Below are 13,438 nucleotides of genomic sequence, written 5' to 3'. Positions count from 1 at the left end.
CCACCATCCATTAGGGAAGAAGACAAGGAAACTCCTAGGAGAGGAGGGCATCTGAGGGAGAATTTCTTATCTAGGTAATGACACTCAGCTTATTTATTAATAAATGTTATTCTCCTTATATTCACATTGAGAGAATTGGAAGGGGGTATCTGAGTAAGAGAGGCCCATCTACAAAGACCCTTTGGCTCACTAATATAACAGACCACTTCATGCCTGCATACGTATGCTACCAAACATAGCTGGAGAAAAATATCTTCTACAACCAAGCTTTTGGTTTCATTTTGAATTAATATTCACTATATCAAATACACCCTGGATATTGCATATAATTTTGGACACTGTCTTCAAAATTGTTTCTTATGATTCAATATGTTACTCTGTGTCTCTTTATTGGTGAGTTCAGTTCATTTACATTTAGGGTAATTATTGACACTTGAGGATTTTCTATAGCCATTTTATGCTTTGTTTTCTGGTAGCTCTGTGTCATGTTTGATTATTCTTCTTTTTGTTTCTGACAGTTATTTGTTTTGGTCATATTAAAATAAGCCTAGGGAATATAGTTAGTAATATTGTAATAACTATGTATGATGCCAGGTGGGTCTAGATTTATTGTGGATCACTTTGACTAACCATTATGCTGTACACCTTATTAGAGATGTAATTAAGCAAGACTCTTGGAGACAAAATACTTCAGCAAGGCAACTTTAATAACTTCTGCAGAAGGGCATGCTGCTGCTAGTGAAAGCAAGCCAGCAAGTGTGCAGGCAGAGGCCAAATTTTGATTTTGTCAATACTGTAGGTCCTAGGCTGCTGGGTCTTACTCCATTGGCTAGAGTGTTGACAGTACAATTTTATTTTTTCTCAATTGGCTAGTTTAAATGGCCATACCAAGGGGGAAGAGAACGATGGCAATATCATTAACTAAATAAGGGGGTTTGGAGAATGATAAAAAAAAAAAAAACCCAGATGACTGAACGAAGAAGACTGGGGGAATGGTAAACAAATTAGTTGTTTCTTCTTTCACCCCCTAGTCAGAGGAATCCAGATGAAAGAGGTTGATTGAGAATTGGTTGGAGAAAAGAACACGTGATAAACATTTTCTTCAATCTGAAACTAGCATAATAATGAATGTCAACAGTAATACAAAAAATAATACATAATAGGGATAGGATCTACAGAATTTTATTTTTGCAGCTCTCTACTTCCTGTAGTTTCATCTGCTTTTTAATTGGTTTGAGTTAGGTGTCCCCAGAGTACAATGTGTCAATATCATTGTTCTTATACATTTATACAAACAACTGTAAACTTCCTTTTGGCCTACCTGTAAAGTTCAAGACTTATTTAAAATAATACCTTCACTTCAGCAAGTAAAATTGAAGTTTAGACACTATATATTAGTATGTAAAGGGTAAGTGAAGTACAACCATGATTGTGTAATTAAATTTGCTTTTTAGAACAACTCTTCAATTTAAGGGTAAATCAAGTTCTAGACAATATTATAAAATATAATAATACATACCCATCTGTATGGCATAATTTTAATTCTGAACTTCATAGTAAATATGTAGATTGCATTGCTTTTATTATATTGATGATAAAAAGAAATTTAAACATTTCTGAATTAATAATTAAAAAGTAAAACCAATAATAATTCTTAGAATGATAACAGAAAAGAAATTATGAAGAAAAAAAAATAGAATTGAGTAGAACAGTGATTGATAAAAGGAGAATATTAAAATAGGACCAAATCTAAAATTTTTTACTAATTTTAAGAACAAAAAACTATAAAGACAAAGTATGCAATTTTAGAAAAGCAAAACAGCAAACAATATATTTACTGTGAAATTTCACATACATTGCACATTAAGAAATTACTTGGCCCATACACTAAGTCTGATAAGGGAGCTCAAAAGTGAGAAATTTGGCTTCAGTAATGATAAGTTGACCAATCTTCCTCATTTAGGGAGGGTAGTCCTTCTTTTGTAAGTTCCTTCCTCACCCAAAAAATGTCCTCCTACATGTCTTCCTTATTGATATTGGAAGACTAATTTATAAATGTCCATATTTGATTGATGCAGAGTTAATCCATTGCATGTAATGTGATGTATTTATATGTGACATGATGATTTGTCAAGGATCAGTACAGTGTGGCAAGACATGATTATGAGATGCATGCTTTCTGCACAGGAGACCTTGAGAGAATGCGTGATATACTAAGAACACAAATAGCTTTGTGTACTTCTTACTTCTTACTGAAACACAGCATGACACATATGACACTGTAGATTCATGATTATTTCTTTCTCACTGAATATTCAATTATAAACAGGTAAGCACAATTCACATTTTATTAATTCATTATCTATTTAATAATTTTCAAATACGTATAATTTTATTTACAAGTATTTCCCCAAAATTCGAGTTTTAAAGTGGAAATCTAACCTCAAACCATATCTATTAATAACACATTTTGATTAAATAGTTGCATAAAACAGATTTTTTTTAATTAGAAAATGATAAATACACATGAATATCACTCCAAATTAGTGATTTGTTTGATATTTAGTTTTGTTAATTTAGCTTCTGGAAAATTTGCCTACCATGATGTAACATTTTCAGTTCCTAATGCAGGGGTCCCCAAACTTTTTACACAGGGGGCCAGTTCACTGTCCCTCAGACCGTTGGATGGCCGGACTATAAAAAAAAAATTATGAACAAATCCCTATGCACACTGCACATATCTTATTTTAAAGTAAAAAAACAAAATGGGAACAAATACAATATTTAAAATAAAGAACAAGTAAATTTAAATCAACAAACTGACCACTATTTCAATGGAAACTATAGCCCTGCTTTCAGCTAATGAGATGAGCAATGTCTGGTTCCATATTTGTCACTGCTAGCTGTAACAAGTGATATGATGTGTTTTCGGAGCTGTGACATGTGCATCCCACATCACTGGAAGTAGTACTGTATGTGAGCAACACCATGCTTTGTGGCACCACCACATACAGTACTAACTGACCACCAATGAAAGAGGTGTCCCTTCCGGAAGTGCGGCGGGGGCCAGATAAATGGCCTCAGGGGCTGCATGCGGCCCACTGGCCGTAGTTTAGGGACCCTTGTCCTAATGTGCTTGCATCATAAGTGTAGCTCTATATTTTATTTTTAATTTTAAATTTTATTAAAGGGATAGAAAAATAAAAAAAGAGAAAATGCCATTTCAATGATAAACTGCAAAAGGAATTTCCATTCCTCATATAAAAGAAAGATACCATTGTTTTCTGTAATATTAGCAGCAGAGAATTTTGTATTGCAGTTAAGGGCAGAGCAACAACTAAACACTTGACCACCAACAAACATAAACCATCATTAGATGCATCAGCTTCCAGTTATAAAGAAACAAGTTTTTTTTTTAAAAAAAGTTCAAATATTCTGAAGATAAAAAACAGTTGGTTGCAATGGAGAGAACATTTGTATTTCATACCATAATTCACAATCAAAGTTTTTGTAGTATATATTGTACAACTAAATTATTGAAAAAGTTTCACAATGCAAAATTTCCATGTGCCATGACAAAATGTGAGGCTATTTTGAAATCAGTATTTAAATACTACTGTGACAAAGAGAAAATGGTGACAGAGTAGGCAGACATTACAACTCCCACCTCCCAGAACCAAAGTGGATTACAATTTAACTTAGGAACAATCATCTTGAAAAACCAACTTTGGATTTAAACTAAGAAGAATCTATAACCAAGCATCACCAAAGAAACCACACCAAGACTGCAAGGGTGAAGATGCGGGAAGGGCTGCCTTGCTCCCAGGAATGAATGGCAGCCTGGAGGGTCTCTCATGGAAGGGGTGGGTTGCCCAGAGAGTTGTAGGTCCTCAGCTCCAGAACCAGAGCCCCAACCTGTATCCGCAGAGACTAGAGGAGGCGTAAAGACAGTATTTAGTTGAAAAGAGAACCGGGTTACTGTTTGTGAGAAGGAGACAGAACTCTCAGACCCAGGTTCCATCTTAAAGGGACCACAAAGAAAATGTCATTCACAGCCACTTACCTGGGGCTCCAGGAGCATAGAGCACCAAGAGGACTGGAGTTGTGAGAGGAGAATATAGTCTCGAAAGCACAGGGAGAGACTGTGAAGGACAGCCACCTTAACACCTGTACTGAGTCACTCCTCAAACCTAAAGTGGCCATTTTTCCTGGGAGAACCAATGCCAGAACAGGGAAGCAATTACCCTGTCCACGAGAGGCTCTCCTACTCCAGTCAGTGTAAAGACTCACTTAGAAGCAGGGGGCTCATCAGGGACACAGGTTTTGAGTGTTGAGGTCTGAGCTACACTGCCCTGCCCACGTGGCTGAGTACCCTCCAAAGGGTGGGTGGGCCTGGCTGTGGTGGCGGCGGCCATAGCACCTTGCAATGCGGCCTATGAGGCTGGGGGGTGGGGGTCAGAACCTGGCAAGGCAGATTGTGTGCTCCAAGGGGTGCAGAACATTACATGAGCTCATGGGGGGAGAAGTCCAGTGGGGCAGGGAATCCCACTCACCCATAGGGGCAGGAACTTGGTAAAGTATCATCCATGCCCGTGGGGGGCAGAGCCTGAGGGTATATCCCGCATGCCCACAGTACAGCCTGTGTTGCGACCTGCAAGCCCTCGCATCTGGCAGTGCCAGTGTCCAACTGCCTGAGGAGGTGGCAGAGGTAATGAGCTGGCAGAGAGACTACACACCTCTGGAATAGAGAGGCCACACATACTGGCCAAGACTAAATAAAAACCAGCCTTGGAATGCAGCTGATATTTACAACAGCATCAGGGCCCAGCAGAGGCAGCCACAAACTCTGGATTGCCTGCAGCCCCAAGAAGGTTGCTCAGGGCCAGTCATAAGCAGTGACCCCCACTGGTTTGAGCCTGGTTCCAGCTGGAGAAGTCCATGGTTGGCAATAGAGCAACCAGATACAGAGAGCATCAGCTCAGGACCTAAGAATCCTAGTTAGAGTGGTATTTAAGGAAGGGCTTCTCACATTTGACCCAACCAAGGCACAGAAAACAAATAGCAAAAAGAGCAGTAGCAGCAGACAAGTAGCCCACAGCAGACTACAAACAACCACTGAGGCCAACCCAAGAAGATCTAGAAACAACACAACTAAAAGCTAGAGGCAGACAACACCAATCTTATACTCAGCTAGCTATACAAACAGCACATCCAAAGTAGCAGCCTATACACAGACAAAATGGGAAGACAGAGAAATGCAATCCAAATGAATAAACAAGAGAAATCCCCAGAAAAAGAACTGAATGAGATGGAAATAATAAAGATACCAAATGCAGAGTTTAGAATAATGATTGTTAGGATGCTCAAGGATCTTAGAGCAACAATGGACAGACATAATGTGCTCCTAAATAAATAGCAAGCAACAAAAAGGACATTGAAATCATAAAAAAGTATCAACCGAAATGAAGAATACACTAGAAGGAATTAAAAGCAGGCTAGATGAAGCAGAGGATTGAATCAGTGATTTAGAGGACAAGATAAACAAAAACATAGAAATAGAACAACAAAAAAAGGGGGATCAATAAGTCTGAGGAAACTCTAAGAGAGCTCTGTGACAACATGAAGAGAAACAACATCCACATAATAGGAGTTCCTGAAGGAGAAGAGAAAGAACAAGGGATAGAGAATCTTATTGAAGAATCATAGCTGAAAACTTCCCTAAATTGATGAAAGAAAAAGTCATATAAGTTCAAGAATTACAGAAAGTCTCATTAAAGAGGAACCCAAAGAGACCTATGCCAAAACACATCATAATTAAAACACTTAAGTTAAGAGATAAAGAAAGAATACTAAAAGCTGCAAGAGAAAAGCAGTCAATCACCTACAAAGTAACCCAAATAAGGATGGCATCTGACTGTTAGAGAGAAACACTTGAAGCCAGAAGGGAATGGCAAGAAATATTGAAAAAAATAAAAACAACAGTGTACAATCAAGACTTCTTTATCTAACAAGGTTATTGTTTAAAATGGAAGAAAAATAAAAAGCTTCCTAGACAAAAACAAAACAAAACAAACAAACAAAAAAAACTCAAAGAATTCATTACAACCAAACCAATGCTGCAAAAAATGTTAAGGGACCTGTTGAAAACAGAACAAAAGGAGAAAAATCTAGAAAGATAAAAATGTAGATTTAAAAAATAAAATGGTGATAAACAACTACATATCAATAATAACCTTAAATGTAAATGGATTAAATACTCTAATCAAAAGACATAGGGTAGCTGTGTAAATAAGAAGAAAGGACCCATACATTTGCTGTCTACAAGAGACAGATCTCAAAACAAAAGATACATATAGACTGAAAGTGAAGGGGTGGAAAAAAAATTTTTCATGCAAATGGAAATGAAAATAAAGCTGAGGTAGCAATAATTATATCTGACAAAATAGACTTTAAAACAAAGGCTATAGTAAGGGTTAAAGAAGATCACTACATAACGATAAAGGCAGCAATCCAACTGGAAGATACAACCATTATAAATATATTTATATATGTGCCTAATATAGGAGCACCTACATTTATAAAGCAGATTTTGATGGACATAAAAGGCGAGATAAACATCAATACTATAATAGTAGGGGATGTCAATACACCACTAACATCAATGGATCCTTAAGAAAGAAAATTAACAAAGAAACAACAGACTTAAAAGACACACTAGATCAACTGGATTCAATAGATATCTTTAAAACCTTTTACCTTAAAGCAGCAAATATATATTCTTTTCAAGTGCTCATGGTACATTCTCTAGGATAGACCACACGTTAGGACACAAAACAAGTCTCAATAAATTTAAGAAGATTGAAACAATATTTAGCATCTTCTTGGATCACAATGGCATGAAACTAGAAATCAACTACAATAGAAAAACTGAAAAACATTCAAACACTTGAAAACTAAATAGCATGTTATTAAATAATGAATGAGTTAACAATGAGATCAAGGAAGAAATAAAAAATTTCCTTGAAACAAATGAAAATGAACATGCAACAACTCAAAATTTATGGGACACAGCAAAAGTAGTCCTGAGAGGGAAGTTCATTGCATTACAGGCATACCTTAAGAAGAAAAAAAAAAGCTCAAATAAACAACTTAACCCTGCATATAAAAGAACTAGAAAAAGAATAGCAAGTAAGCCCAGAGGAAGTAGAAGGAAGAAAATAAGAAATATCAGAGTGGAAATAAATGACATAGAGGCTGAAAAAATAATACAGAGGATCAATAAAACCAAGAGCTGGTTCTTTGAAAAGGTAAACAAGAAGATGAACCTTTAACCCCAGACTCACCAAGAAAAATAGAAAGAGGACTCAAATTAATAAAATTAGAAATGAGAGTGGAGAAGTAACAACTGACACAGCAAAAATACAAAGGAATCCAAGAAAATACTATGAAAAACTGTATGCCAAAAAATTAGACAACCTAGGTGAAATGGGCACATTTCATTTCTTGAAACATATAGTCTTTCAAAAATCAATCTGGAAGAATCAGAAAACCTAAACAGATCGATTACAACAAATGAGATTGAAACAGTTATCAAAAAACTTCCAAAAAACAAAAGCCCTGGGGCAGATGGCTTCAAAAGTGAATTCTACCAAATATTCAAAGAAGAAATAACTCCTATCCTCTCAAGCTATTTCAAAAAATTCAAGAGGAGGGAAAACTTCCAAGCTCCTTTTATGAGGCGAGCATAATCCTCATTCCAAAGCCAGGGAAAGAAGGTAAAAAAAGATAAAAAAAAAAAAAACTATAGGTCAATATCCCTGATAAATTAAGATGTTAAAATTCTCAACAAAATATTAGCAAACCAGATCCAGAAATAGATCAAAAAAATCATACATCATGATCAAGTGGGATTTATTCTGGGGAGGCAAGGCTGGTATAATATTTGCATATTAATCAATGTGATTCATCATATAAACAAAAGAAGAGAGTCACGTGATAATATCAATAAATGCAGAAAAAAGCATTTGATATAATCCAGCACCCATTTATAATCAAAACTCTCAGCAAAGTGGGAATACAGGGAACATACCTTAAAATAATAAAGGCCTTCTTGACAAACCCACAGCCAACATCATACTCAATGGGCATAAATTAAAAGAAATTCCCTTAAAATTAAGAACAAGTCAGGGCTGCCTCTTTTCACCACTCTAATTCAACATAGTTCTGGAAGTACTAGCCACAGCAATCAGACAAGAAGAAGACATAAAAGACATCCAGATCAGAAAAGGAGAAGTAAAATTATCATTATTTGCTGATAACATGATTCTGTACATTGAAAACCCTAAACCCTCAGTCAAAAAATTGCTGGAGCTGATAAATGAATTCAGCCAGATGGCAGAATATAAAATTAATATTCAGAAATCAGAGGCATTTTTATACACCAAAAATGAACTGTCTGAAAAAAAATTAAGAAAACAATCCCCTTCACTATTGCAACAAAAAAATAAAATACCTAGGAATAAATTCAACAAGAAGGTTAAGACTTGTACTCAGAAAATTATAAAACATTGATAAAGGAAATCAAGGAAGATACAAACAAGTGAAAGCATATACCATGTTCATGGATAAAAAGAATAAACATCATTAAAATGTCTATATTACCTAAAGCAATTTATAAATTCAATGCAATTCATATTAAAATACCCATCACATTCTTTAAAAATATGGAACAAATATTCCAAAAATTTATATAGAATCAAAAAGTAACATGAATAGCCTCAGCAATCTTGAAAAAGAAGAGCGAAGTGGGTGGCATCACACTTCCTGATATCAAGTTATACTACAAGGCCATTGTACTCAAAACAGCTTGATACTGGCATGAGAACAGGCATATAGATCAATGGAACAGAACAGAGAATCCAGAAATAAACCCACACCTTTATGGAAAATTGATATTTGACAAAGGAGGTAAGAGTATGCAGTGGAGTAAAGTAAGTCTCTTTAATAAATGATGTTGGGAAAATTGGAAAGCTACCTGCAAAAAAATGAAACTAGACCACCAAGTTACACCATTCACAAAAATAAACTCAAAATAGATAAAAGTCTTAAATGTAAGTCATAAAACCATAAGCATCTTGGAAGAAAACACATAAGCAGTAAACTCTTTGACATCTTTCACAGCAATATATTTGTTTATTTATCTCCACAGACAAGTTAAATAAAGGACAGGATGAACAAATTGAACTACATATATCAAACTAAAAGCTTTTGCGCAGATAAAGACTATATGAACAAAATAAAAAGACAAACCACACAATGGGAGAACAATATGCCTGATAAGGGGTTAATAACCAAAATTTATATAGAACTTATAAAATTCAACACTAGGATGATAAACAATCCAATCAAAAAATGGGCAAAAGAAATGAATAGACACTTCTTCAAAAAGGACATACAGCTGGCCAATAGGCGATGAAAAAATGTTAAAGGTCACTAATCATTAGAGAAATGCAAATTAAAACCACAGTGAGATATCACCTCACACCAATCAGAATGGCGCTCATTAACAAAACAACACATAATAAGCGCTGGCAAGAATGTGGAGAAAAAAGAATCCTCCTGCACTGCTGGTGGGAATGCAGACTGGTGCAGCCACAGTGGAAAACGTTATGGAGATTCTTCAAAAAATTAAAAATGGAACTGCCTTTTTACCCAGTCACTTTTAGAAATATATCCTAAGAACACCACATCACTGATTCAAAAGAAGAAATACAGCCTCATGTTTATTGCAGCATTGTTTACAATAGCCAAGATCTGTAACAGGCCAAGTGTCCATCAGTGGATGAATGGGTTAAAAAGCTATGTTCCATTTACACAATGGAATACTATGCAGCTGTGAAAAAGAAGGAAATCTTAAATTTTGCAACAACATGGATGGACCTGGAGACCGTTATGCTAAGTGAAATAAGCCAGGCAGAGAAAGAAAAGTATCATATGACCTCACTCTTTTGATGAATCTAATGAACAATGTGAACTGAGGAGTAGAATAGAGGCAGAGGAGGCATCAAAGGGACCAGAGGGAAAGTGGACAGAGGGAAAGTGGACAGAGGGAAAGGGGATAAGAGGATGAGATCAGAGAAGGGAAAGAGATTAGTGAAATTATATATACATAACTCAGTGTTACAGAGAGCAGGAAAGCAAGTCCTGGAGGGAAGGGGAGAAGGTGTTGGGGGGAGGAAGGCAAGGGGATTGTTGAGGGGTACATGGGGTAGGGGGAGATATATTCGGTGGGACACTTGAATCTATGTAAACACAAATTAAAATTAATAAAAATTCAAAACAAATTGTGTCAAAATACTTACAGAGGACTTGGAAACTTCAGCATTTGTATCATTTTCATCTGATGCATCAAATCATAATGAAATAAAATTGTGTCCAATAATAGTAGGGTATTTTAATGTTACCACGGGCATTCAAGTAAATATTTTAAATTTAGAATTTATTGAGGGGAAAACTTCTGAAATTTTGTCAAACCATCTCTATTGAGTAATAAATGAAAACAATTTGAAATCCAAAGTTGTTGCACTAATGGCTGATAATACAAATACAAATTTTGGAGGGCAAAGACACAAAGGGGTGAATAATGTGTGTATAAAATAACAAGAGTTACTGCAAAAGAAAATACTAGGAATAGGTTGCAATGCACATATTTTGTCAAATGCAATCAACACAGCATCATGTGCCATGCCAATTGATGTAGATGTAATAATAACTACAATTTGCATTTTAGTCATTTTAGCATTCATGTTGCTACTTTAAAACAATTTTTGTGAAGTAGCAAATGTTGAATACAAAAGATTTTTAGGATATTCAAAAATTAGATGGCTTGCTCTAACATCTGCTATAGAACATGTTCTATAATAATTTGAGCCTCTTCATTCATGTTTTTTAAGTTTAGACAAATGTCCTAAAATCCTGGAATCATTTTTCAATAATAAAATATCTGAGATATTATTATATTTTGTACATAATCAAGCATCTATTTTTCACAAAACAATTCAAAAGACTGAAGGTGAACACATTTCACCTACAGAAGTTAGTCTTATTTTGAATGACTTTAACCTTTAATATAAACCTTGTTTTGAAGAAAAATTTCTTCTTTTAATTATAAAAAAAAATTGTCAGACTTAGAGGAATCAGATTCAGGCATAACAGAAAAGTTTATCAGAGAAGTTCAGAATTTTTACCAGACATGTTTTCAATATATTGAAGAATAGTCTGAAACAAACATCATGGGAAATAACAGTTTTCAATGGTGTTTTTTTACTTCATTGCAAGTATATTGGACAGATATTGAACCTTGTCTTGAATTTTTATCTAAAAAAATGCCAGACATTAAAATAGAAAACAATTGTGTCTTTGAAGAAATTAGAAGACTGAGTATATATTTAAATTCTGAAAAATTAATAAAATGGGAAATGAACATGTCAAAATTGATAAAAGATGGGTGGAAATATCCATCCATTTCAAAAATGAACATATTCCATGCAAAAATTTATTTATTCTTTTTTTTATAATAATTTTATTTTTTTAATGGGGTGACATCAATAAATCAGGATACATATATTCAAAGATAACAAGTCCAGGTTATCTTGTCGTTCAATTATGTTGCATACCCATCACCCAAAGTCAGATTGTCCTCTGTCACCTTCTATCTTGTTTTCTTTGTGCCCCTCCCCCTCCCCCTTTCCCTCTCCCATTCCCCCCTCCCACCTGTAACCACCACACTCTTATCAATGTCTCTTAGTTTCACTTTTATGTCCCACCTACATATGGAATAATACAGTTCCTGGTTTTTTCTGATTTACTTATTTCGCTTCATATCATGTTATCAAGATCCCACCATTTTGCTGTAAATGTTCCGATGTCATCATTTCTTATGGCTGAGTAGTATTCCATAGTGTATATGTGCCACATCTTCTTTATCCAGTCATCTATTGACGGGCTTTTTGGTTGTTTCCACGTCCTGGCTACTGTGAACAATGCTGCAATAAACATGGGGCTGCATGTGTCTTTACGTATCAATGTTTCTGAGTTTTTGGGGTATATACCCAGTAGAGGGATTGCTGGGTCATAAGGTAGTTCTATTTTCAGTTTTTTGAGGAACCACCATACTTTCTTCCATAATGGTTGTACTACTTTACATTCCCACCAACAGTGTATGAGGGTTCCTTTTTCTCCACAGCCTCTCCAACATTTGCTATTACCTGTCTTGCTAAGCAAATTTATTTATTCTTGTTCAATTTACATTGTGCTGCCCTGGAATAATGCAGCAATTGAAAGAGTTTTTTCAATTGCTAATTATTTTTGGACAAGTGAGAAATCAAGATTGGATGTTGATACTCTAGCTGCAGTACTTGCTATAAAATTCAATATGAAGGATATTTCTTGTTCCAATATTTACAATATATTGTTACAACATGATACATTGACAAAAAATATTCATTCAATGGAAAAGTACTCATTTATATCTATATTTTTCTACAATTATTATTAAAAATTAATAAGCATGTAAGCATAATTATAATATAAAATATTACAAATGTTTTATTATGCATTTATTATATTATAGTATATTATTGTTGCATTGAATAAAATGTTTCTTTTATTTACGATATTGTTTTCTTCAATTTATTTTTGTCCTTTTTATTGTAAATAAGTTGGTTACCTTAGTAATAAATAGCTTTTTAGTTGTAATAAATAGGAGATATGTAAGGGTTAGGTAATAGTTAATCTGTTTATGAGTCACTCTAAGGGCTCCTTGACCTTTCCTTTTAAATATAGTAAAAAGTTTGCCTTTGCAGGAATGTCAGGTAAAGCTTACATTGGGGAGGGACCTGAACAATTAGGGTAATTTAAATCACAACAGTTGTTTAGAAAAGCCTACCCACAGGATTTACTGTGAATAATCAAGACCTATGAATTAGTTAGAAACTTAATTCATCAATCTTTAATCTCTACTTTGTATCCTAAGAAAACAGAAAGTCTTCACAGAAAATTCAGAGGTACTAGATTATAGCTGTTCATGAGAGACATATGCTCCTGCTACCTTGAAGATTTACCAAGGACACCGAATAGGACCATACTGTTTGGACCTGTACTACATCAAAAGAATTTGCAAAGGAGGTGTTTCTGCAGCTGAACCCCCACTTCCTGCACATTGTTACATGACTAACTGCATGGCCTTTTTACTTTAAATCTTTTTTCCCTTGAACCCTATAAAATCTTCGAGGACCAGGAGAGTATTAAGGCAGCTTTGTGGACAGGACTCCCCTTCCTTCTAGTGTACCAGTATTTCTGAATTAAAGACACTCTTATACACTCAGTATAGTTTGCCTCTTTGATTGCGATGAGCTGCCAAGAACCCTGCTCATTCTTA

The sequence above is a fragment of the Saccopteryx leptura genome, chromosome 1 (assembly GCF_036850995.1).
Source record: "Saccopteryx leptura isolate mSacLep1 chromosome 1, mSacLep1_pri_phased_curated, whole genome shotgun sequence".
Lineage (NCBI taxonomy): Eukaryota > Metazoa > Chordata > Mammalia > Chiroptera > Emballonuridae > Saccopteryx > Saccopteryx leptura.
The sequence above is the reverse complement of the archived record's forward strand: the minus strand, read 5'-3'. Positions refer to the sequence as shown.